The sequence below is a fragment of the Siniperca chuatsi genome, linkage group LG5 (genome assembly GCF_020085105.1).
Source record: "Siniperca chuatsi isolate FFG_IHB_CAS linkage group LG5, ASM2008510v1, whole genome shotgun sequence".
Taxonomy (NCBI): domain Eukaryota; kingdom Metazoa; phylum Chordata; class Actinopteri; order Centrarchiformes; family Sinipercidae; genus Siniperca; species Siniperca chuatsi.
Genome location: NC_058046.1, coordinates 12,487,007 through 12,514,735, shown reverse-complemented (window position 1 = coordinate 12,514,735; position 27,729 = coordinate 12,487,007). Strand labels below are relative to the sequence as shown.

The window sequence follows — 27,729 nt, the reverse complement described above, 5'->3', positions numbered from 1 at the left end:
ATCTCATTGCACTTTTCCTATAGAGCAGGTCTAGACCGTACTCTTTATAATATTTTAAAAGGGGACCTAATCTAAAGTGTGCATTTTGTCTGCTTTATTAATACTGAAAATTGCTTATAAAACATGTTAACTATAAATTACTTGTCAGAAGTGTGAAATTGTACATTGTAGTTTATACAAAACAGGATTTTTCTTTTGGCTGAGCATGGAGGTGCATCTTGTACAGAATACTATGCAGTATGATGGCAACATTTCACGATGCAAGTGGTGTTATCATGTTAGTACATTCACCAATTGATATTATTGATGTGGTTTAAACATACTTGTTAACCATATATTATCTTGGAAAGGGGACTTAAAGTAAAATGAAACTATCTATGATTTCATAATTAATTTCAATGATATCTTATTAACAATTCTATTCTCTATTTTGTTTCATCTTTCTAAACATAAATATAAATAGTGGTTGTGTCACAAATGCATAATATCTGAAATATACAAATGACTTCGCTGCCATAAAAAGCTAACTTTAACTGGAGAAAAATGTTTCAGAAGTTCAAAAAAGAAGAGAAGGCCGAAGACATAATTGTTTACGATTACAAGTATGTTGTGGGTTAATGTGTCATCAATTATACATTAACTGTTTATATACCAGTTATGAATGCTTCATAGGAGGAGTTATAGTTATTAACAAAGACATTAATAAACCCTTAAAAAGTCCTTAAACTATGTTTTACAGCTTTTCTCGTTCGCTTTGGCGAAATTTTTTTTTCAAAACAGTAAGTTCAAATCTGTGAACAATTAGTTTGTTGTTCACAACAAATTAAAATTTCTCATTCATTCAAGCAAATTGCACGTGTTTTTGCACGTGTGCAAAAGAGTAAGTACAATTGTCTACAATTTGCACAATAATCACTTGCACATGGCTTGCTGATGAGTTGATTCTCAGTGAAACTGTCGTACTCTTCACAACTAAGGTAAGCAGTCAGTGTCAACAAAAAAGCAGAACAAAACAGAGATTTGTATTATATGAAAAATCTCCAGGCTTGACTGCCATGGTGAAAAAACATCTAAACATTTTGACCTGCACAGCTCACGTGATGACAAAACATTTCGTTTTTTTGGTGGCATTGGCCAATTTACTGACACAATAACTAGGGTTTTGAAACATGAATGAAATGTTTTGGGTGAGTTTCTACCTTTTGCAGACATGCAATAGAGTTGTGATGTCCCATGAGACAATTGCACTTACTGTTTCAAACAATGAGCCATAGCGATTGAGAAAAATTCTGTTTGTATAGTGCTTATAAATAAAGTGCATCATTTTATACTGTATGATTACAGCTAAGTTATACTGTTATCAAGTTATATCTGTTAGTTATATGTTAATAAACGCTTAGAATGTCCTTAAATTTGCTTACTGTGACACATTACGAACCAGTTATTAAGTGTTTATATACTGCCTATAACTGCTAAATAGGAGAGGTTGAAATGAAGTGTTAAAGAAAATTTTAATTAAATTATTATTATTCCAAAACGTGTAAATGGATGAACATCCTCCACTGTCAAACCATGTTACATGCACATACAGTACTTATGTATTTTCACAGTAAATATTATGTTTTCCTTTTCTCTCTCATAATAGTGTGAGTCAGAGAGCAATGGCTGACACTGTCTTTGATATTAGCTTCCATCATATAACTGTGTGCCCTTAATGGTTACATTAACCTAGTAAAATAGACAAGTTAGCAGTCCTCCCAATACGTGTAGTGAGCTCTAGATTTAGTTGGGCCTCTAAAATCCTCCTCCGCTAACTATTATTGTACATGGGTTGGCAGTCTATAGTCCAGCCTGTAAAATCTTTCAGGAAGGGTCATTAAGGATATTTCATTATCTCCATATTGCCAAGGTCAGGTTGTCCATATATCCACTTTACGGCTGCTAGGGGAATATGCTGCGACTGTAGTATAATAGACCAGAAAATGTCCACACCAGGAATGATGGGAAATCAATATTGGGCCCAGCTCATCAATACAAAACCCATTTACACAAGCAGGAAGAAGGTACTCTGGAAAAAAATGTTGAGGAAAATAGATTGAATCAGAGCAAGAAAATGAAATAAAGCAATGTTTTATTGTTAATAAAATGTTTGGTTTTTGGTGTACAATATGCTGGGAGACTCGTCACAGAAGAGGTTTAAACCGGTTTGGCTTGATTTTGTTTTAATCTGCCAGCACTGGATCAGCCAGTCCATAAATGTCCCAGCACAGTTGTGTAACCACGTTAAAGGAGGAAGAAACATGGGTTGTGACAATGACTTGCCCCATTTGTTACGGCAGTGGCAGGGACCTTAATCTGCCTTTGGTTTGTTAGAAGAATGTTGATGCCTTCAGTTTATTGCAGGGTAATGGCGAGAAGAAATGTAGAATGCCAACAAACAAAGGAACATTTATATCATTATAACTTAGAGAGGAAGTGTAGTGTGAACCAGTCAGTCATTACTAAAACAATTCCACTATCATACTCAGATGACACATTTTTGTGTTTGCCATTTTTGATTAATTAATTCAAGCCTGAACATAAAACATACACAATACTCTTCTAAGGTGTAAATATTATAAGGTGAAAGTGGCAGTACATGTAGGCTATTTGTTAAATAAACATAGTGGAGCATGTTGTAGTCCAACAAGGAATTTACAATGTGCTATGGTGGAGAAAAGAGAAAACAGCCTGTGGTTGTTTAACCAGCCAGTGGTAGCCTTGGGCGTTGTTTGTTTATGCAGCACAGCTTCCAACAAATGAATATCACACTGGCAAACTGATGTTGGGAAAAAAGGTCTCTGCATACAAAAGCTTCTCCCTTCCTTTCCAAATAACTACTAGCATCAAAACGATCCAAAATACTCCAAGTGATGGTTGTTAGCTCTCTTTCTCCATATTGTAAAATGTATATTTATGACCTGAATTGTTGTATGGCACAAACACTGACTCACTACTGCTACTGTACAGTAGATACATTGTCTTTGTGTGAACATTACATTGTCTGCTGCATGTTAATGGCTTATTGACCATGTATGGTGTAATGAGACCTTGGGTGCAGGGGCAGCCATGATATATGAGGATGAAAATTGGCCTCTGCTGCACTGATGACCTAATTTCAATATTCAGGGACTTGGGGATGGAAATGACACTTTTCACATTTAAGTGCTTTGTATTAGCCCCTGGCTTACTGTACCTCTGCCTAATCCCAGTCCATAGACAGAACCATACACTGCACAGAGAGAGTGCACTGCCTGGTATGGACCCACAAAATTACAACCATTCATTGCAGACACAGCAAGGTGTACACCCTACAAACACCAGGCTGCGTGCACAGAGAGAGAGAGAGAGAGCACTTGACTCGTTCTAGGAGTCACCTTCATCTTTTCCGTTCAGCTGACTTGATGCATGCATTCAAGAAAATAAAGCAGAGGCAGATTCCAAAAGGGCTCTGTCTTCAGAGATAACCTTGAGGATGTATGGCATTTAGCATTCCACTCAACCCCAGTCATGGCTTCCTGAAAGCGGTCATGGCTTCCCTTAAGCACATATTTTGATCCCTAGCCCTACGTAGGGAAACATTAATACCTTTTCATGCTAAATGGGAGAGTTTCCTATATTTTTTCTTCTTAGGGAAGTGGTTTCGAACAGGAATTTAAAGACTGTCATTGCATGTTAGGGCAGAAGGGGGATGAAGCTCAATGACCTATTTGCATTTCTGTCTAAGAGAGGAGAAGAACACAAGGGTGAGGTATATAGCGGTAGGTTGTGAAAATGCAGACTTATTTATCATTCATCCTTTATTTCTCTCGTGTTAGTGAGTGGAGGTGTCATGTTTGGCACATCGAAACTCTGTGTTCTGCCAAAGAGATGTGACGCCAAGAGAAAAATAGGTGTTGTTTTAACCTTGAGCCTGATTTAAGCAAACATGAATATATTACATGCAGTATCCCTCATCCCCCAGCTGACGTGCTCTCACTGTATTCTTGCTATGCTACTGTATATTAAGTGCAGTTTTTACTGCAGAAAGGAATATGAGGTGTCAGGTTCTGCACAAAGGACAGGTGAACCACAGCATGACAGCTTTGCTTTCTTCCTTGACAAGGGAAAAAATCCTGAGAGCTGCTCTGTGAGCTATAACAAAAAGTACACTTAGATAGATAGATAGATAGATAGATAGATAGATAGATAGATAGATAGATAGATAGATAGATAGATAGATAGATAGATAGATAGATAGATAGATAGATAGATAGACTGTGTGCTGGCCACAACTACTGCTAACGTAAAGAGTGTTTGCAGTGTGTGTGTGTGTTTGTGTGTGTTTGTGTGTGTATTTCTGTGTGCCATGGGGACAACGCAGTAGCTCATGGTGCTCCGACAGGTCCACCGTGTGTGGTGTTCTGCAGCATCAGCAGCCGGACAGGGGCCAGACGGTGAATTTATGATGCCAGGGAGCGGAAATGACCTGCTTCTGTCATTGGGTGTGTGCCCCATCACGAGTGGCCCTAAACTATATTGGCACAGCGCTGACAGACATGTTTGTCATCCAGTCAGTTTTGAAGATACCAAGCAAGGGGTATTAGTTCTTCGACAAGCCCCTCCACTCAATCTGTGTGTGTGTGTGTCTGTCTGTCATGTCTATTTTTTCTGCTCTGTCTACACTTTCTCTGGTTTTCTACTGGTGTGTTCTTTCTCATCAGCAATTTGTTTGTTAGTCAAATTACACCTAATTTCTTAAAATGAATTTAGAAATAGTAACACTTATACTGCTACTCATATCATAGTATTAGTATATTAAATTATAATAGCTTAGCTGTAACAATATAGCCCAAAAAAGTAAGTATTGAAGGTTTTATTGATACATGAAACATCCAATTGGACAATTACAATCTTTAAGCTGTAACTCTGTTTGTTTTAAAATACTATAAAGCAGACAATTGATTAATCTCCAAATAATGTATTAATAACTTGCAATATTATATTCTAAACTATTCCAAGGTTCGAATGTAATTCATGTGCTGTACCCTCCTGATACAAACTGCATCAGGAGGGTGCTTTTAACTTTCCAGGATTAAGTGTGGAAGTGTTGCATAAACAGTGACACCTTCTGGCATTCTGAAAAGGCCAAGTATGACTGGATTTAAAATTTCACTCACTGCCTTTTTCTCCTTGAACACATACAGTAGACACACAGGCAGAATTTGCATTAGGACTACAAACTAATAATTAGCACTGCACATGTATCTTCTGTAGGAGACAATCCAACCAGCTGCTGACATGTTTCAGTTATTGCTGTATGCAGTTTCTGATTGTTACATGTAAATGCAATATTGCAATAGTAACTAAGGAAACCCTGACTTAAAACTAGGAACATATTTTGTCATATTTTGCATTGAAGAGCACTAATTATTAGCTAGTTAAGGTACATAAAGGTAGAGGTTAACTTATGTGTGTCTAGGTGATAAAAGTGGCAGTATGGTCATACTGTATAAAGTGGCTGTCAACATTTCAACATAAAGTCACATGGACATGTTGTTGGGACTAAGATTTTCTTTTTTAGTTGTATAAATATGCATCTTAAAGAAGCTCTTTAGTTTTTTGATAAGTTAGGGTGTCATGACAAAACATTGCTTTTGTAACAATTTCCTATTGCATAGCACTGTTATGCTAACTTTTAGCTGTCTATATATTCAGTTTATCAGAGATATACAGTGCCTGCATATCCATGCCAAAAAAACTAACAGCATGCACTCCTTAGAGGACACTAGCAAATTGCCTTAGCATTTGTGTTTTAAAAGCTCATTACTCACCATTCATTTTGTCGGCCAATTATCAGATCAACAATCTGTATTGACCCCAATTTGGTAATGTATTTATTTATTTATTTTTGCACATGATACAGGTTGAACAGAAGCTCACAGATAGCCAGCGGAGGAAGTAAAGAGTACACTGTTGTAAGACTTATAAGAGATAGTTGTTATAACTGGAAATGTGTGATCATTGCAGGAATGTCAACACAAGGCCCCAACTAACATCGACAACACAGACCATAGACTGCCAAGTGGGTAATAAAGGATCCAGCTGTAATTTAATCACGATCATATCTTAAATCAATCTTTTGTCAGTGTAAAATGGATGAAAGATGTTGTAACAAAAGCCATCTCACAACAGTAAATCACTTGATCAGCTCATTTACTAGATGCACTCCATTTATTAAAGGACTAAAAAAAGCACTTAATTTAATACTTTGAACCATGTCTCTAATAGGAGTACAGAATTCCAACTGAGTTTTTTGCAGTTTTGGCATTAAAATGTCTGACCTACTTATGTTACTTACAGAGCAGACACCAAATTCTTTTTCTATCCACTTGAACTTCCAAAGATTTCCTCCATCACCAAGCAACCATCTACAGAGCCTTGCCTCACCCATCCACTCCGATGAATATTTTATAAAGATGCAAAGATTTCCTCCTTCTCAGTGTGTAATCAAATGCACACAGTGCTGCAGGGATTTAAAGAAGAGATATAAAGTCACATCTTAAGGAAGAAATCCATTTTTCTCTAGCCTTGCATTCATTTAGGAATCAATGCACTTCTCAAGAGACTGGCTATTTGAATCACACACACACACACAAACACACACACACACACACACACACACACACACACACACACACACACACACACACAAACAATTGGAAACCTTTTTGTTATTATTCTGATTTTCTGAGTTTTAAATGCTTTCAGACAGCAAGCATTAATGGACTGCAGATACTTACTAATCAGAAGGCTATCATATAATGGTGCTTAACTGAACACTTATGAGACATGTTAATTAGGAGAGAAAATAAGGTCAGCAGCAGTGAACAAAACACAATACTTTAACATATACAGTTTGCATTCATACTCTATAAGTAATAACTTTCAGAAAAAGAGTTTTGGTCTATTATTGTTATACATAAAAACAGACTCATATCACTTGATAAATTCAGCCATGACTTCTGTGTTTCAAGTGACTAATGTAATAACTGTTCTCATTCTTGCTCAGAGCTGATGTTTGATGATTGAATCTTACAATTTGTTTTCATTTTACAGATGCCATTAGAAAAACACAGATAAATGGAAAAATACTGAGAAGTGATTCATTTAATACACATATATTTTTCGATAATTATATTTTTTTCTGCTCAGCTACATTTTCATTAGAGTGGATTCAATGTCCTTTGAATATCTGATACAGTGTTTTCCTTGGAACTATTGGCACAGTGTGCAATCCATTTGGGTCCTCTTGTTATTTTTATTGTCATGTTTGAAATGCTGTAAAGCTGAACTGTTTTAATTAGTACTCTGCTCTTTATGGAGATCATTGTTCACGCTTGCCTAATTATGTTTAGATGGCCCAAATCTCCATCAAAGGAAACCATTATCCTACATCGATGGTAAAGCGACGGGATTCCATCTTCACCCCCTAGACAAGGCTATTACTGCTCTGCCTGTGCTTGGACACGCTAAATAAACACATCAATTTCATAGGTCTGGAAAGTTAGAGATTGTTGTTATCAGCTGCATATTGTTGATGATACAGATACTGAACTGTACATCACAAGTGGTTTTGCACCGGATGGATCGACCAGCACAGTCAAACCTCTGTTTAACCACAAAGCTACTCTCTGATGGGAAACGAGTAAAAAGAAATGAAATGCTATACTGCCATTACTTACATATTCCTTTGTAATGCCTTCCTAATGGTGGTATTTAAGAGCAGTGGGGGAGGAGTATGATTGGTGATGTGGTCTTTTTTTTTGCATGCATGCATGCATCCTTGCCTGAGAGTCTAGCGAATGTGATGGTTTCAGATTTGATTAGGCAGCCCAGGGGCCTCAGCAGTCCAGCCCTGCAATAGGCCAGCAGGGGCCTTGTACAGGCGTCTCATTGCTCACCATGCCTCAGCGGTGATGTACACATCGAGTGTGACTGCCCGCTTGATTTAAACAGCAGTCCAGCCTCGATGTGGGAGTGAGCTCACTCAGTGCAATATTGTGGCCCATTCATCCAGCAACCACTGGACATTGGTCTCTGCCAAATACATCGGGCTTGCCACCACATTTGTGTTTGGAGTGAGAGAATCGATGGTGTACGAGCACCGTGAGACTTTATGCTTGTGTGCCATGTTCCCTTAACACTGCACGGAAAACAAATTTCAACACATATATTGACAAGAGCAGATTCAGTGCAGTGTCACAGTGTTAAATCCAAGGAATGAAAACTTTGTTTGAATATGAGCTTTCTCTCTGTCTCTCTTCTGGACAATCTGCATATTTTTCTCTTCCTACCTGCTAACTGGCTTGCTAGTATTTAGTTAGTATACAGGGCTATGAAGTTTGTATGTTTTAATGTTAGCAACTGAATAGTTAGAAAACTTATAGCAAGTAGTTGCACTATGATAGATTAATAACTTACATTGATAAATACATTGCCTTGTTATGTATTGTTTTACAATACAAATAGAAATAGATTAGCATTATAAAGATTCACAAAATTCACGATTGTACATGATACTGGTGTTATGATTTAGACTAATATATTTTCAAAGAAATAGCTAAGTGCTTGAGAGTGTGCCTTATATTTCCATTTTCAGTCTTCTATAACATTCAACCTAATAAAAGTGTAATACTTCAGATTTTAAAATACAAAAAGCTCTGCCTAAACCATTTCTGTCGATCCTCAGTGGGAACTTTAGATATAACCAAAAAAAGACCTTTGATAAGAAGATATCTTCTTGAAATATGGTGAATTGTACTCTTTGCAATATGTACCCTTGTACTGAACGATACAATACATGAAATTTCACAATACATCAATGTATCCCTACAGTCCAGGCAAAATGAGTTTCACTACTCAGATAGATCCTTTTGCATCAATGATTATGGGGGCTGTTAATTTTTACAACAATACAACTTAATTCTGCTCAGAAAATCCAGACCCTTTAAAAAAATAAATAAAATGACCAGTGATGATGTTTGACTGACTTCACTGACTGACGACAACAGATGACGCTAAATTTGTGTCATGACAACCACAGCATCAAGGTTGTCTTAGCTCTAGTCACCTACAGTGGGTGCCAACAAGTTACATCCAATGGGCTAAAACCAACCAAAACCATTTTGGCTTCCAGCACAGCACATCTCACTTGCATAGTCACACACAGTAGCTTGTGTTCTGCCCACGAAAGGGTAATGAGGACATGCACAATGAAGGTTTTTTTATGTTTTGATTTAAATCTCTTATTCATTGCTCTGCACCAAACAATGATTCTATTTGCAATTTAGCTGCCATGTAAACTAGCCCATCACACCATTTCTTTACGTGAGCGCATAGCAGCCTGTGAGCACTCAAGTTATGTTTAGCAATTCAATTCTTTACTCAGACCCTCAGCCTAAAGGCCTTTGCTTTGCACAAAATGAGTAAAGTTATTTTCATTTCCTAATGGTCACCACAGCCAAGCAGTAATGAGCAGGGCCAAGGAGGACTGTTATTTTCTTAAGGACCAAATTAAAAAGAAAGAAAGAAAGAAAGAAAAAAGACAATCCTGAGTAGTTCCATCATTACAAAGGGAAGCCTGGAGGAGAGTTTGCAGTTCATTAGTCTACACACTTGGTCCTCCTGGTCCTACAGGGTGAGGAAAAATGGGTGATAAATTGTGCATCCATTCACTTCCACAGTGTAAGTTGTCATTAAAGGCCCAATCTGGAATTGGAATATAGTGCTACCTTTGAGATCCACCTGCTGTAGCTGTGTTTGTATTTATTTTGTAGGGCTGGAGACTTTTATATCTCCCAGAGAGAATGGCTCAGTCCCTGAAATAAAGACTACCAGGTATATGTACCATATATACCATGTAATAGCCTTTAAATGTATTTTGAAGCTGCAATGAAGTTTCTAAACACTAGGAATAATGGACCTAGATTAATGTATTGCTGTTTTTAGCAGATTTCATTATGTCATCCAGATGTACTCATCAGGAAATCCTGTGTATTTTTGTGGTGCAGAACAACATATCGATGTATACATCCTTAGGAATTTAATATACTTTACATTCCACTACTGATTCTGGTTCAGGGCAATTTTGCTCATTGTTTATAGATACAATACCATCGATGGTGCTTATCTGCTTGATTCATAGGTGAGGCCACAGCTGTATTTCAAATAGAGGCAAAGCAGCCAGGTACAACATGTAGTTTTTACAGTTTTGAACTCTTCACTGTGTCGCTGTGATGAAGGTTGACATGTGAAGTATGACATCATGCCAGTGGGCAGCTTTTTTTGAGCTCTGCACCAGTGAGGTCACTGGTCTCCTAATGACTTCCTCAGGGTTCATAGCCGGCCTCCTTCTCTGCAGCCCATAGGGTCTCCCCCTCCACCCAGCGCATGGTTCAGCCAACATGGGCAGCTCAACGCTTGGCTAGCCTCTCTGCTCATTGTTCTTAATCAAGAAATGTGAGGCATAAAGATGCAGCAAGTCAGTTGCATGCCCAGTGGGGTCCTTTTTGTCAGACAGTCAGATGAAGCCCTGTGGAAAAAGTCTCTTATACTATACACACACACATACAGAGGAATTGTGTAGGGAAATGATGGCTACCGCTGGCTGGTTTGTATGTGAGATGATCACATATTCACTTTACATGAACATAAGATCTTGCACATGATCTAGTATTGGATTGTTGTACAGTTTTTTATAACAACAGCACATTCTCAGATCTTCAAAGCACACTATTTATTTATTCTTGGTCCAAGTAATGGACCACAGGCCTAGAGTGACTGTTTTTTCTAACTACTTCTGCATCTAAAGGCAGGATGAGAGGCATGTAAATCAAGCAGCCCATGTACTTCTTTAATATTTAACATAGGTTATTAGACAGGGCAAAGATTTGACCCCCAAGCGCTTCTGCACATCACATGAATAGCTAATGTTGGCTGATTATGTTAATCAGTAGTACTAGGCAGAGATGACCAGGAACGCAGCACCACTGCTGCAGGAGAGAGCTATAATCTCAGACGCATCACTAAAACACAGCCCGAGCCCATCATTAGCTCTGAAACACAGCCAGTGCATACAGTGTGCAGCACAGGGTGATTTACACTTGACATGCTCAGCTTGAATTTTCCTTTAATATGTATACTGGAGATAAACATGCTGCATTTGTGGAGCTACTAGCTGTGATCTCCCTTAACAGATAATCAAATATTTGCATAATGATAAGGACACTGAAGCTTCACCAGGCAAGTCTGCAATACATGTCGGCAGCTCCAAATGGCAGCAAGAGTAAACAGAAAATGTTAAACTTCAATATCTAGAAATCACGTAATGTGACTGCAACTCCAGCTTGATGCCAAATTATACCAAAGACACAACAACAACAAGTCAATTATGTAGCTAGATAGGAGTACATACTGTACCTCTACAGGATTATTTTTTTTTTGGGTGGGGGGGTATTGCCGATCAACAGAATAACATCCCAATAATAATAGTAATAATAGGATGAGACACCTATGCTACAGCCTCTTATCAATTGTACTAGTGATAGCAGCTTTCTGTTGGAAAATTCTTCAACATGTGTCTGTGTGCATTCAACAGCTATGCCAATAACATTTTTATCATATGAGTGACTGAACTTTAGGTGAGGTCCATGAAAACGCCTACATTTTTTTTCAAAGACGACAGCGCTGATTTTCACAGCTTATTGCTGCGTCATAAAGCAAGTGCCTGTCTTCTCTCCTGTTTGTTTTGAGCCAAAAATAAAAACATACTCTTGGAAAGCCATTTAGAGGTAGAAGGCGGTTGATCGTGGCTATATTCCATCCCCATCACCAGAGTTCTTTGGCCTCCACCATAAAGAATTCCAACGAGACAATTTTGCGCAGTGTGGGGTGAGCTGACAGGGAGTGTTATTAAAGCACAGGGTGCTGACCGCTCTCAAAGTTATTAAAGTGCTGTGAGATTGTGTCTGTGATAGCCCTGCCGGTCGGGATGTCCTTCACACACACAGGTACATTACAGTGGGGATGCGGTCATCGCAGGGAAAGAGGGGTTAGGAGGGGGGGAGTGTAGATAGACCAACCAGGACCCACTATGGAGCACTGTCAGTCTTCATTCCTACATTAACAATAACCATAGTTAATCTCTGGCTGAAGATTCCCTCTTTTATTAGTGTGAATAATTCAGAATTACAGCCTCCTAACATTTTCAAAGTTAGGTCCTCAATGGTTGTACAGGACATATAGTCAGCAACACAAAACCTATTCTAAAATGCAGTATGCATTCTGAATTTAAATTGAATGTTCATGAATTTTATGACATTGCAAAGCATTACTGGTGATGGGGACGGTTAGGAGTTTTGTTCTTGGCAACATTAAAGTGGCGATGAAAAGTTCAATTAAAGATATGGGGAACATTGTTTTGTCTTTTTCTGGTAAAGCATAGTTTGACATGTTGGTAAATGTGCTTATTTGCTTTCTTGCCGAGAGTTAGATTAGGAGATTGATACCACTCTCATATCTGTACGGTAAATATGATGCAACCTCTATCAGCCGGTTAGCTTGGCTTAGCAGAAAGACTGGAAACAGTTAGCCTAGCTCTGTCCAAAGGTGACAAAAGCCACCTATGAGCACCTCTAAACTTGCCAATGTTGTATGTTTGCTTAAAGTCCAAAAGGTAAAATCTACACGTTGTGGTTTTACAGGGGGGTTATGTGCCAGACTATTTCTAGGCCTCGTTCTCATCTAAATCTCAGAAAAAAGTCAAACTATTCCTTTAAAGTCTGACTTTCTATAGATAACATTCCTTCCTTGTCTCCGTTTCTTGAGTATGGCACCATTCTGGCTATTGCTACGCTACTACTAAATTATTCTTCTCGTTTCTGTTAAAAAATATTTAACACATTAAAAAAAGCATCTCTGATCATGAAGCAGAGCATTTTCTTGTGGAAGACCTAGCTAACAAAAGGTGTTTAGAAAAGCAAATGTCAAATTTCATAAAGAAGTTACAGATCTTAGACACAGTATAGGCTGCAAAAATATGATAAACAACATAACATAAAATATGTTGCAGTTATTTAAGAAATATTTGTAAATGTAAAAAAAATAACAAAACAAAAAACAATATTTACCAAATTAAGACAGCTAAAGACTTAACTGGTCTGCTGTATGTCTGTGGTTCAGCCCCTAGGTGAGTCTCACATTTGAATGTGGGGGCAGCTGCCTGTGTAAAATGATAGGCAAATGGGAGGAGGGCTAATGGACTGATTCTGTGGGTTTTAGAGGAGAGGGAAGAAGCATGGAACATCAATCTGCTGTCGGCTCCCTCTCAATCTGTTTCAGCTCCACTATGACATGACAGCATGGGGGACTACAGCCCCCGATTCATCACCAGGTCTGGAAATAACAGGACACCTCCAGTTTGTCATACTAGATTAGTCTGTGGCCCGTAACCACTGTCCTTAATAGAGTCTCCAGTGTTTCATCTGAGGTGTCCACTAGACCACCACTGTAGACCCTTAGGGGGAACACAGATGGTGTATCGACATCCCTTGTACTGGCTTACATGTAGAGACCGCTGCAGTGTATTTGACTTCTACTGTGTAACTGAAGACAGAGAACCAAAGCTATTCACAGCTTCTGCCATTTAAAAAATATATATATATATATATTTTCTTCTCATTTTTAATATGAGGATTCGCATTGATCATCAATTGTCAAAACTGAACCTGCATGCAGTATATTTCAAGCCCACAGAGAAACTCTAGAGCTTCATGGAAAATTCTCTGGGGCCCATAAGTCTATATCCTGCACATAAAATCAATCGATTGTAATCTATAATATTTCTTAATTGGTGATTAGCTGTTACTTTGTGGATCACAGGTCCTGGCAGTGGAACTAGCCTCGGTCTTTAAGTGCTTGACCAGCCAGTGGAAGTGTAATGGACAGTGCAGGGTTAGGCCAGGACTGTGATACAGTAGCTCCTCACTGCTTCCCTTCCTGACCTTGACTGGCAGTATGGCTCTTTGAAAATCTAAGTGCCCATCTTACAGTCTGCCTGAAGCAATTTAGGAGTCCATACAAATTCATATAAGTCCTACTTATTGATTCTTTTGCTGCTGTTCACAGTCTAGCAATCTAGAGTTTCAATTATCACTATGTGACCTGCCATTGTCTGGGAAAGATGTGATCTATAGCCAGGGAACCTGAAAGTTTGAAGAAAAAACAACTGATTCACACAATCTGTGAAATGACAACACCAGCATGTATTTAATATAAAATACATGACCTTGTAGACGTAACGTAAAAATAGCTTGAAATGTTTTAGACATACAAGTGATGTCTAGGCTCCAACACAATGCAAACCTCAACTATCCAAATGCAAAGCTGACATTCAAAATAAACCTAATAAACTGGACCAGTTCATGCACCACTCAATGATTTCTCCATGTAACTATTGTCAGTTTTGTCTACAGACATACTGTACATAGGCAACACATTCAGGGCCCCTGATGGATACAGGACTGCAGGGGGGTTGCTTATTTAGTCCGGGGTGATGTGTGCTGTCTCTGTCTCCGGAGGCTGCCCCTCTTCCTGTTTACCTGGGAGTCCTTTGGGGTGAGGTTGAGCTGAAAAGCCCAGTCGGAGCCAGTCAAAGGGAGCGTGGCGCAGTCTTGACCCTGGCGCTCCACTCATTGTGTAGTGCAGCGGTGTAATGAGGCCCTGTGTGGATATTGATATGACAGAACAAAAGGCCAAGGTGCAGTAAGGACAGCAATCCACACGTTTCACACCATTTGTTTTTCACACCGTATCCATCACATTAATGGGTCACCTTTCTGTGACAGCTCATGATTACCTGCTTACCCATGGAGAGAAAAGGGGGTGAGAGAGAGAGAGAGAACGAGAGAGAGAAAGCCTGGTAAGTGCAGAGAGAGAGAGATAGGCAGGGAGATAGGGAGCGAGGTTGCTCCAGTACTGAGGGTAAAGGGTGAGTTGGGGTTGGAAGGGGGCTCAGGGAGTGGGGGGATGGGAACCTAGTGCCATTTTTTTATTCTTTCATGAAGATTGGCTCCGGCCCTGTCATCATCCCCACAGAGTGAATTTATGACAGGTCAGCGCTCCATGTAGTCACCTGATGGATGGAGAACATCCAAGTTTATTTGGGGCATAGTGGAAATGGACGAACAATTCCCTACAGCACCAACAGATTTTTTTTCTTTTTTTTAAGCGAGGGGAACACTTACATTCACCAATAGAGTTAAAAACGGAAATTGTTTTCAACTGTAAAAAACTGGCATATTTTGTATTCTCTTTTTTTTTTTTACCTATTTTACCTTCCTAAAGTACCTTTTTTAATTGTCGAGTTCATAAGGAACTGTAATGGTGTAATGGATCTGTAATGCTTGGTAAGTGAATAATTATTGGCAATGAAATACTAGAGAGCAAAGGTTTTTCTCCCATTGATCACATATCTTGATATGAAGTTTTATGAAATATGAATATTTGCTCTGTTTTTTCTCCATCTCTCTGTTGATTATTGCCCATGCATGGCTCATTTGCTGTAATGTCCAGCAATTTCACATGCTGAAACTCTTGACTTGGATATATTTTATTGCTGCAACAATGAGTCTGCTGCTGATACTTTGAAGGGAAGATTTATTCAGAATATCATTTTTTTCTAATGAATGCTGTTCTGACACTTGCTCTAGCCTCACTTGGACATTACTAACTAATGCAGAGGTATACTTAAGTGGCTTTAGAGAGTCAGCAGCATACAATGAATACAAAAGAGCTTTTGTTCTCACCTACTCAGTATTTTATAATGTATTCAGTTGTTGTTTTGCTTGGATCTTGCAAATATGTTATGTTCTGCTTGGCTCAACAGCTACTGATGCTTTCCATTCCCAAAGCACCACCACGGGTGTCATCTATGAAATCCTAAGTCACTTAAGACGAGCATTTCAACTTCCAGTCATTGCAAGGAAATGGCAAGATCCCATTTTATGATAAAATAAGACTACAGCTATGTATCTTTGGAAAGGCCTTAGCTCAGCATATCAGGTGAGAGGCAGGGGAGGATGAAAGAGGCGAGAGAGAGAGCTCACTTTGTCCCAAATTAAAAGTCAGAGTGTCATCTTTCGGTCTAATTGCCTGGAACCGTTATTGGACACTGCAAAAAATAGTGTCTGCATATGCATTTATTTTGTAATCCATTGATGTACTTCACTCTGAGCGCCGTCTATGGAGACTAAACCCCAGGCACGCAAACATGCTCTTTTTGTATGAATGGGGGAAGGATTGCAGCCTATACTGCAGAAAGACAGTTTGCCATATGTCATAGCACCCAGCAGATATGAGGTGATGGTGTCAATACATCTTGCGTCTGCCCAGTGGAGGCTCACTCTGCATTACACTAAAACATGAATTATATGAGTGGAACAACGCTGTGTTGGGCTGGGACGTAAATCAGAAGGGAGAGAAATTGCTGACAAGTTTTGCTATTAAAAGATAATTGTAATCAAGGTGCAAGACGAGCAATGAAGTGGTGATAGCAGATAGATAGACAGCTGCAAAAGATGGATTGTTTTAATTTGCACCAATTAAATTGAAGTTCACTGGATCATCTTCCTCAATCTTCATGAATACTTGATTTTCTGGCCGCTACAAAGCTATTAAAAAGAGTGATTGGACTCTAACACTTGGTATACCATATTTTATGCTATACTTTCATTAACCCTTTATAAAAATACTTTTTTTAATAAGAGGAACTAAAAGACATACAACTAAGCACATTATAGTGTGTATATTATGTGCACAAATGTTGTCTTGTCTGTAAATGCATCACAACTGATGACTGCGTCAGAATGTGTTTCATTTCCACCTCAATCACTAGTAAAGCGCTAAGAAGTTATTGCCACATGACCAGTACTTTGTTGAAAGCGTTCAGTAATATTGTTGAAATTCAGGTTCTCAAAGGACAAGGGCGACGCTATTATATATTTTTCTTATTGTCAACAAATTCCATTAAAGACCAAAACCAACAATGCATTAGTACATTTCTCAATACTTTTTGACTTCCCTGCCTGTAACACTCAGCAACTCAGCACCAAGCCCATTGGTTCCTTTTTAAGATGTAAATCTTTAAAAAGGGGTCACAAATGTATAGTTTCATTTTTATAGTAAATCATTTTCTAAAAAAGCTGGGCACTGTAATTTTTAGCAAACATTACTCAAACTGGAGGACAAATGAAGTGAGTTTGATCACATTACTTAACCAATCTTAGTATATTGTGCTATTATGAAGGGATCATTGTTTTCACTAGCATCTTTGAGTTGAACAGACTTAAATACATCAGTTGTTAGCATGGACCACACCCCCTTATCAGCACTGCAGCATTGGCTTATTCACTCAACTTCTCTGGGCATGATCAGAGCTTGTTTAATGACAAAGTAAATAACCACCATGTTCTCTCCTCCATTTTTCACATTATCTGTCTTTATTTCACTAAAGGAGCCTTTCTCTCAGCAGTGGATAAATTGTCTGGACTAGCTGAGTTATCTACCATTTTCTCTGTTAAACATTATTTCACAGTCATTGGATGAATATGGACCAGTTTGACTTCTGACAGCAATGAAGTTAAGGCGGCTACGCCATTTTCTCCCTTCATCATTTTTTTTTCATATTCTGAAATTGTTCAGGCTTAATTGAAAAGTTGTTTCAAAATTACTTAAGATCAAGTTTGAATTTTAATGTGACTAAATGGCATTAATAAACATGTTTAAGTAATGTAGCTACTTAACGTTAGCCACTTTCAACTGGTGCTTTTTGAAACTTGGCTTATTTTGAATTTTTTAGGAAGAAAGACATTTTTGTTTTCTGTCCAAGCCAGATGAACATATTTAAGGAGTGAGATTTCACTGGTCAAATGTTAGATTACTTACTGCGACAGACGAAGGTGGGTACGTTTTTCTTATTGTTGTTGTTGGGGGGACTGAAGTTATCATAAGTTAATGTGGACCATTTTTGCTAAACGTGTGGTGCACTCTATATTCTCTGCCTTGCAGATTACTGCAGAGAGAAATCAGCTGCCTTTTTTGACGGAGGCTTCCCGACATTTTAAGCTATTAACGCTTACTGATTCCAGACAGATTGTGCAAACAAATCATGGTTCACTATTAAAATGGGAGTACTACTTCCAACTATTAACTGGCAATATTATGTCCTTTCTTTCTTGTCTCTCACACTCACTTTTAGGATATTGATAATGAGAACGCCTTCAAAGACATTCCTGTTGGACTCCTCTGCCTTCAGGAAGATGTGGCCCCAAACCTGGCTTCTCCTCACCTGAACCCATCAAAAGCAGGGAACATCTTGAAAGGCAGTGTTGTCATGGATGAACTGAAGAACCCACCTCAGGTAATGTGCCTTCTGTCTGGTCCAATTTATGAACTGCACCTGGAGTACCCAAAGTGGATTAAAAACATTTTACTGCTTTACTACTTTAAGCTGACACCCATTATTCAAAATCTAAAAAATCAGCTTCCAAGTCTAGGGCTTGCCTGCCCTGACAAAATGTATAAGAATGGAACGATGGAAAAGGTAAATCAAAAGTTTTATGTGTATATGTCAACTACAATGTGTGTTTTATTTCCGTTATGTCATTTTAAATTAAAAAAATAAATGTACTGTATTGTGTGTTTATTAGTGGACAAGACACATGTTGAGTTTTCTCAACTTAAATGAATGATTAATAGCACTAATTGAAACTTGAAAATGTAGTCATTGTAACTTAAAATATTTTATCGCAGACTTCAAGTGCAAATAATATGGCTTTTAGTGTATTGAAGTTAAATTGTTACTTCCAATCTATAAGCATTCAAGTCACTTTCACTCAAACAAATTAGTTTCTTCATTATTGATTACTTAAAGTGGTCATATTATGTTTTTTGGCTTTTTCCCTTTCCTTTATTGTGTTAGATATCTTTTTTGTGCATGTAATAGGTTTGAAAAGTGAAAGAGCCCAAAGTCCACCCCAAAGAGAGTTACCCTCTCCCACAGAAAGCACTGCTCCTGAACTGCCTGACTGTAGTCCAGCCTTTACTTCCGTAACGTCTGTATGTCACTATATAACCTGTGTTAATGCACGAATTGAGCAGTTTCCACAAGCACACCTAAATATGAAATTAAAATAATGTTAGATACCCTCCCGGCAGTGAATGTCCATAAAGTTGTTACTCTGATGTAGAGACAGTGCACAGTTAAAACGTTACCTATGAAAGATAAATTAGTTACAAATGAATAACTTACCACTCTGAAACGTCTTGCTCCAGTCTCAGTTGTGAAGCTGGTTCAGGTTGCTCTGCCTGTGTTTCGGTATCAGACTTGGGCTCGAACATATACGACTGAACCAAAGCCATTGTTACCGGCTGAATCAGCTTTGTTTTGGATCACACTACCTTGCTCGTCGGGACCCGCCCTACTCTGCTTCTGATTGGCTAGTAGTACTTACCTCGGTACTGTGCATTTACCTCGGTACTGTGCATGTGCATCTCCCGAAAAAAATTGGACAGAAGTGAGATGCCTCACTCAGTAGTTAAAACAGAGTGTTCAAGACACAGGATGAAAAGAGGTGCTGCAGCAATGTGCAGTATGAGAAAAAATGGTTTTTTTTGAAAATTAAGCCACGTAAACCTATTCTGGTACAACCCCAAAATAAAATTATGAACCTGAAAATGAGCATAATATGACCACTTTAATTGTTTTAAGGCAATCAGTTGCCATACGTTTTTAAAGAAAAGTCAACTTTTCCAGGTTACCACCAGTCTTATTCTTTAACAATGAGCAGGTTAGGTGTGTCAAGGTTTGCTTTTTTTTTTTTACTTAACAACATATTGAACACATTACAAACCTCATCAGTCAATAGGAACATGGCTAGAGGGTGAACGTAAGTGGTCATTATAATACTTTCCTTATGGTTATCCCATGGATGAGAAGAGAACGACTTAATGTTGCACACACACACACACACACACACACACCTTTGTTTGAACCTTTCAAAGAAATCAGTATATTAATTGGAATACTTTTTTTTCTTTCCCAAACATCAATCCTGTTGTTCTGGATGACATGGTCAATTTGAAAAGAATCCAAACAAAGTAACAGATATGTGCATATTTCCAATTTTGCAATCTGAAATGTTTCAGTGTTAATTGATGTTGATCCTCTCTTGTATGGAGGATATTTTTGGTCATAATTCAAATTAAAAGTCTAAATAGAAAATTAAAGAGATCAAATTAAAAAGATCATTTTACTACACTACTAGGAATAATCAGGCGGCCATAATTAAACTGAACAATAAAAAGGAAATTGAAAAAGCAAGTTTAAAATGTAAAATGATCATTTGAAACTGTAAAGTGACATTGAAAAAAGGGAAATTTAAAATGCAAAAGCTTCAATGGAAATGCTCAAACTGAAAGCTTAAATTGTAACGATGAAATTGAAAATGGCAATGGAAATATGAAAAGAGAAACATCAAACATGAAACTAAAAATGGGAAATGGAAACGCTTGAATGAAAATACTTCAAATAAAAGCTTAAACAGAAAAAAATATATATTTTTTGCATTTCCATTTTACCACTGGCATTTGACATTAAGCATTTAAAATTTTATCTTTTCCATTTTCCATTTTAAATTTCATCTTTTTCATTTCCATTAAATGTTTGCCATTTCGTATTTGCCATTTGGATTTTCAAGCTGTATGTAAATGAGGAGGCGTGGCTTAGAGGATGGAGGGAGGGTTTCAAAGGGTTTGAAAGTACAGTGAGCAGGGTCGGAGCATGGGGGTCAGAGAGAGGACTATTATTTATAAGGCAATGGTTTGAACTTGATGAAAGTGTTCGAACATTTCAGTCCATGTGGCCTCACACACAAAGTCTCCAGTGAAAGGAGCGTTAACAACTTCACCGCAATTCCTTATCGGTCTGACGGTGAGAAAGCAGCAAACAGTGCAGCAGGTAAGAGGCTAACATTAGCGACTAGCTATATTAGCTGTTATTTGCTGACTAAGGTTATGTTGATATCATGGCCACTTGCAAACAATATACAGGCAGTGTCAAATAACTTAGGGAGCAATATACTCTAAGAAAAAAAAAAACATCTTCCTGCAGTATTGTCATATGGGTCTGCCAGGAGACGCTGGCTTACACTGAAGACCAGTTGATTAGGCTAACGCAACTTAACCGGTTCACAGACATCTGTATTACCAGTGCAGTAAAAGGCTACTGTAAGGAATGATAGATTTAATTAGAAGATTTATAGCGTAGACTATTGCAGGTTATTATGTAGCCAGACTATTAGTTCTCCCTAATGTGTGAAGGAGTTTTCTATTTCATTGAACTGACCATTAGCCTAATATGTTTATGTTTGATGCTAGCATCACCCGCTAGCATCAGACACGCTGTTTCATTTCCTCATTGATTCAGTCCATATCAAAGCACATTAATTAGTGGACGTTTACTGTCATAATCTAAATCCTGGTTGGATATTAGTTTGTTATTCAGAACTATTCGAAGTTACCACTTTTATGCGCTGTCAGTCATTTCTTTGAACACCGGTTTTTGCCCTCACATTCAAATATTACACAGCATTAAGTCAGCTCAGAATAAAACCTCTGCATGTCCTTCTGTTTTTATAACACTATGACTCTTTGCACACAAGACAGCTGTCAGTTTGTTAGAGCAGTTCCACTAAAATGTTTATTGCACATACTGTGTAATCTCAGTTTAAAAAAAGTTATGAAGCTTTAGACATGTAGGATCAATGAATAATTATCTCTATCACTCATGATGTGATTGGTCACACTGATGGAACATAAGAGAGATTATAGATTATATGTTAATATTTCTGAGTGAGCAGGATCGTGGTGCAGCTGCAGAATGTGATTTGAAGTGAGTTTTTTTAAATAGGCTTTGTTTAGTCTGAACAGCATTTCAGCAACTGTGTTTGAATTTACTACATTTGTTGAAGTAGCTGAAATAAAGCTGAATGCTGTTGATCCATTTAATTCACCACCCACTCGCTTAACTCAGAGTGAACATAATCAGAGTTGATTGAACTGATTCTGGAACTGATAACTCACCTAAAGTTTTCTCACCTAAAGTCAAACAGGGTGAAGGAACCACAGAGGGGACTGTTTAACCATTTAAACTGTGCTATATTTCAGTATCTTAATACAATATACAACCCTCCTCCTGATTTAGAAAAGCTTGCACATTTTGTTGTCATTTGAGCGTCATCGTAACCTGTCTGTCTCTGTTTGTTTTTGTGTGTGTCTGTTGGCGTGGGCGTGGCCATCCCTTCCTCACTCTCCTGGCTCAGCTGCATCTACACACCTGGTCTCAATCAGCTTATCATCCCTCTCAGTCTGCTCACCTGCATCTCATCATGCCATCAACCTGCAGTATATCTACCCCAGCTCTTCAACCGCTCATCGCCACATTGTTGTTTCAACCCCAGTGGTAGCCAGCCAGCCACAGTTCCACATTCACCACTGCCCACACCATCTCCTCTGCCATTAGTCCCAAACTTTAACTGCTTTTGGATCTCTAACCCCAGCCATCTCTCCTTCATATAATCCCTGTTTACAATAAAGACTTTATCTTTAATCATTCCCTGTCTGGGTCCTGCGTTTGAGTCCAATCTGAGTTCATAACAACTTATCTTGTTTCTTAAACTGCAAAACCTGGACTGAAATATCAGAACACTTTCAAGTTGAAGCCATTGCCTTATACATAATAGTCCTCCCTCTGACACCCATGCTCTGACCCTGCTCAGTGTACTTACTACATTTTCATTGCAGTGTGCTCTTTACCAGTCAGAGCTCCCCCTGCTGTTTATAAGGTGCCTCTGTTCCCCAGCCGATTCAAACCCTCCCTCCAGCCTTTAGGCCACGCCTCCTCAATTACATACAGCTTGAAAATCCAAATGGCAAACGCTTAAAATATAAAATTTTAAATGTTAAATGCCAAATGGTAAAGTGCAAATATAAAAAATTAATTACATTTTTTTCTGTTTAAGCTTTTGAGTTTCATATTTGATGTTTCTCTTTTCTTATTTCCATTGCCATTTTCAGTTTCATTGTTACAATTTAAGCTTTCAGTTTGAGCATTTCCATTTAAGGTTTTGCATTTTAAATTTCACTTTTTTCATTGTCACTTTACATTTTCAAATGATCATTTTACATTATAAACTTGCTTTTTCAATTTCCTTTTTCTTTTTAATTTTAATTATGGCCTGCTTATTCCTAGTAGTTTAGTATAATAATAATCTTTTTAATTTGATCTTTTTAAATTTTCTATTTGGACTTTTAATTTAATTTCTGACCAAAAATATCTTCCATACTCTTGATGGTAATGTTGTAATTTCTAAAGGTCATTGATCTTCATGTCTTCAAGCTGTATGTTTTAAACAACCTCAGAGGGAGAACACAAACCCTTTGGAGCAGAAACTTCACATATTTAAGGAAAAGTTATTTGGTATTGGCAGATGTAAATTGATGTTGTAAATCACAATTTCATACATAGGAAAGGCACAGAGTGTGGTTGTGTGTGTGGTGAGGCATTTCAGCGGGGGCTGGGAGCAATGTTCCACAGTGTTTGCTTCTGAGCCAGACTCGCTCCAAGGCAGGGGTGATTAGTGCTTGTTGGTAATTTGGCAACCTTGACCATGTAACCTTGCTAAAGCTGGATTAACATTTTACCCTGGAAAAGGGAGAGATGCCTTAAAACATGTTCCATTTTTCTGCTGCTTATTATGAGACAACAGCCTACACAGGCTATTCAAATAAGTGCCCATAGTATGCTGCATGAGCACTCAAGGATAAACTCTTATCATACTTAAGCATGCTAAGTGTCAAAAAAAAAGTTGACATATCCATCTGATCACTCACTGAAAACATCACATGCATACCACTTATGTATATACATATTGTGACCACATGAATTGAAGGGATTAACAGCCAAGATGAATGCACAACTTAAACATTTATTCAATAAACAACAGGAATTATGCAGAAATAAACTTGTATAAATATGAAATTGGACCAGTTTCTTACTGCACTTCATTTTTTGTTGTTAGGGACTGTATGGAAATTAAGTGGTGGGGAGGGGGGCCAAACATCAATGATTTCCTCAATTTGTCAAAGTAATATAACACTGACTGGTTTAATTCATTTAGCCATTGATAGCTAAAAGTGAAAGTGAGTAAGATTTAGAGTAAAATTCTGTACTCCAATTTAAAGTATATGTTAATAGAATGATAATTATCACATCACCACCAAATCACACAATAGAATTAGGATTTGTAATTGTCATTCCTGTTAACCGAATTTTACATGACACATTTACGTTTTTTGACATAATTTACTTTGAGACGCTGCTAAAGGATAGTGACAAATGACGTGCTCTCTGGAGAGATCACGTTCAATCCCAAAAGACCATCCCCCACTCTCCCAAAAAATACTATTATTACGGGAGACTACCCTCCCTTAATAATTTTTATACAGTCCCTTAAGTGACCAGTTTCACATCAGCTTTTCCTATTAATTGTCTTCATTTTCCAAGTCCTTTTTTTCATTACACTACAAGGTTGTTTGCTAATTTCTAAGTGCACCTCATGTTTTTGTGACATTGGTGTATCTGAGGTAGGTGGTACATTGCTCTCCTACAAAAAGCTCAGGCTTATTATTGAGCCTCTTTATCTTTACTCTAGCTAAGTTGTTAATTAGCTAGACCTTGAATTAGATTATTTGCATGTCTGAACAAGGGCTAAGGTATTAATGCTCCCTTAGGACAAACTGTAATAACCTCTTCGGTGGCTTCAAGATCCCTGTGGAGGGGGCTGCATGGACGCTAGCCCCTGGAAGGAGGGAGAGAGCACAGCCATTTCATCCAATTAGCTGTGGATTATACTGCTCCTCTCCCTTTGAATCCTATTTGCTGTGATAAGGTGTTCTCCTACAGGGACAGAGCTGAGCTTTGCTATCAGGAAAAATGATTAATTCACAACCCAATATTAAAATGCAGTGCCTTCCATTTCACTTTCTGACATAGGAGGAAGAAACAGCTCAGAAATCAATACAGGCACTAAACAACCACACAGGAGAAGGAGAGGTTGGCCAAGTAAGAAAATACCCTTAAGAATCTCAGAAGCAAGCTGCATTTCATTCTACACATCACACTTACACGGTTCTCCATGGTATGGTATGTCCTTGAATTATTCAGAACCCACTAAACCGTAGGAATGGTTTTAAGACTAATGTGGCACAATATCATGGTCGCTATTGTTATTGCATTGTACTGTGCAATTTTCAAAAATATTTATCTCTTTCTTCTGATCTTCCCAAGGGCATATATTTTAATTTTACAATTCCATGCTCCTCGCACCTCTTTGAATAACCAACATGCTCACAAATAGGATGGAAGGAGAGGGATATTTTTACAAGTTTTTATGTCTTTTCTGGTTTGTAACTGGGATAAGTGCAGAGAGTCCAGAGTCCAGATTTATATTTTCCAAGCCCTCCGACGCCGCACAAATGATGTTTAAACACCCAGCACCTAGGGTTTAATTAAGTCCCTCTAATCGTGTTCCAATCAGAAGCTTGGACTGATGGGCTGGAATTCCTGATGTGCATTTCTGTCAGTCTTAATTGGATAATTGATTGCCAATTTGAACCTGGCCACACACTGCATACACAATAAAGCGCCTGGCCATGTTCCTTGAGGATTCATTTTCCATCCGAATAAAGATGCTGCTTCGATAGGCAAAACTCCAACTATTGGTCTTGCTGAAAAATAAGCCCTGGCTGCTGTTGGAAGTCCACTTATGAATGCCTTTGAAGCGCATGAACATTTTATTTATTTATACAGTTTGTGTCAATGAATTTGTATTGTCTTCTGGCTCTTTATATTTACACTTTACACTGCATATAAAGACATGGGCAGCTGAATCCAGCAGTTCCTGTTGTGTTTTTTATGTTTGGTAACAGTGACCTTTCATAGAATATTTTTCCCTATTAGTTTGTTTACATACTAATTTCAGACATAATCTAAACATTTAATGAAACTTGCTTACTAGTATATATTTATATTTCTGAGCCACACTTTTTGCACTTACTACACAATTCTGTATATTTAACAGTGTTAATAACTAAAATCTCTTGCTTTCCCAAGGATAGCACTGCTTTCAAAATGCTGAACTTACTTAATTACTTTGTGTTTTCCTACACTGTAAGTTGAAATACTAGTTGCAAAATTCTTCAATTACAATTACTGATTACATTCAGAACAGAGAGCCAAAGGTGAGTTGTCCTGTTTGCTGTGATAAATAGATGACAACATTGCGGAGATATGTACAGGAAGAGACAGGTTTATACCAAAAGGAGAGAAAGGAAGTGTAAGGTCCTAGTAAAATTTGTACTGTTGACCTTTGTTGACCTCCGATAACTGTACTAGATCCTTTTGCTATTAGAAATACTTTCAATATGAAGTAGTTAAATAAAATTACATCACAAAATATCATCAGATTGTACCACAGAGTTGAGTCAACACACAAACAATTAAAGTTTAAGTAAAGTTCAATTAAAGGGAAGTATTCATAGCAGGATCTCTGTATTGCACTGCATTGCATCATAACAGGTGTTTCTATTTTTTTTGCTCAGTGTGTTTTGTTGTTGTATTTGTGTGTTTTGTTAACGCAGCAATAGCTAGGAAACAATCAAAAGGTGATGCTGGAAGGGTGAAAAGGTGATAAAGAAAGACAGGGAGAATATTAATATTTATCAGGTAAAATATATGAGATGACTGTGAAGGGCTTCATGGATACAGCCATGGATATATCTGTTGCCAACAATGAATACTCCAGGCAGGCTTTCTGTATACCTAAGCCATCCATACATATACCTCTACCTAATATATGTACTAAATATATGTACCTAATTCTACAATATGTCTAGAGCATACATACTTGTGAACTTATATAGATATCTAAAGATGAATATACACATGATTGCATAATAGTCTCATAACTAAATAAATACATTGTGATTATGAGAAAATTACATTAAAAAACCTTTATAGTTTCACACAAAATTTTCAAAAGTTTCATGAGGTATGTTAATAAACTATTGAGAAGCTGTAATTTGCAGTGTATGATTCTCAATAAAAGACAGCGTTCTGTAGTCATAGTCTTTCATGTGCAGAAGAAAGAAATTCTACAATTTGCAAGGTACTCATAATTGTGTTAAAATTTTAGTGTGCAGGTCTGTGAGCATAAACACCCAATGTGAAATAACACATTTATGAATCATGTCACAGAATGATAACACCCTATGATAATGGTGAACAGATTTCTAAATATATTTATGTAGTTATACACATTTTCCTTGTCAGAGAAAATTTCTCTGGAGAATCTGAACCACAATGGTTTGATGGGAAACAGATTTGAGGAGTCACCGCAACACCAAGCTGCTCTCCTCTGATCTTACTCATCAGTGGCCACATTGCTCTCTTCTGGGACAACTGTGCATTTGGTTCCATTTAACCTTCACCGCTGAAATGCGTGTTTGATGTTGTCCTTCCCTATCAAAATGTCA

The 27,729-nt window shown here is 37.8% G+C and overlaps 1 long non-coding RNA gene across 2 annotated transcripts; it reads right to left on the bottom strand.

Annotated features, from left to right (window-relative positions):
* Positions 1–14,281: 14,281 nt before the first annotated feature.
* LOC122876744 lies at positions 14,282–20,766 on the bottom strand. Of its 2 annotated transcripts, none has more exons than XR_006378127.1 (3): positions 19,388–20,766; positions 18,329–18,535; positions 14,282–14,799 (listed from the first exon to the last, which is right to left on the bottom strand). It is a non-coding gene; the product is annotated as an uncharacterized LOC122876744 (long non-coding RNA). The 2 variants fall into 2 exon arrangements; XR_006378126.1 differs by having other exon boundaries at positions 18,492–18,535.
* Between the last annotated feature and the right edge of the window lie 6,963 nt (positions 20,767–27,729).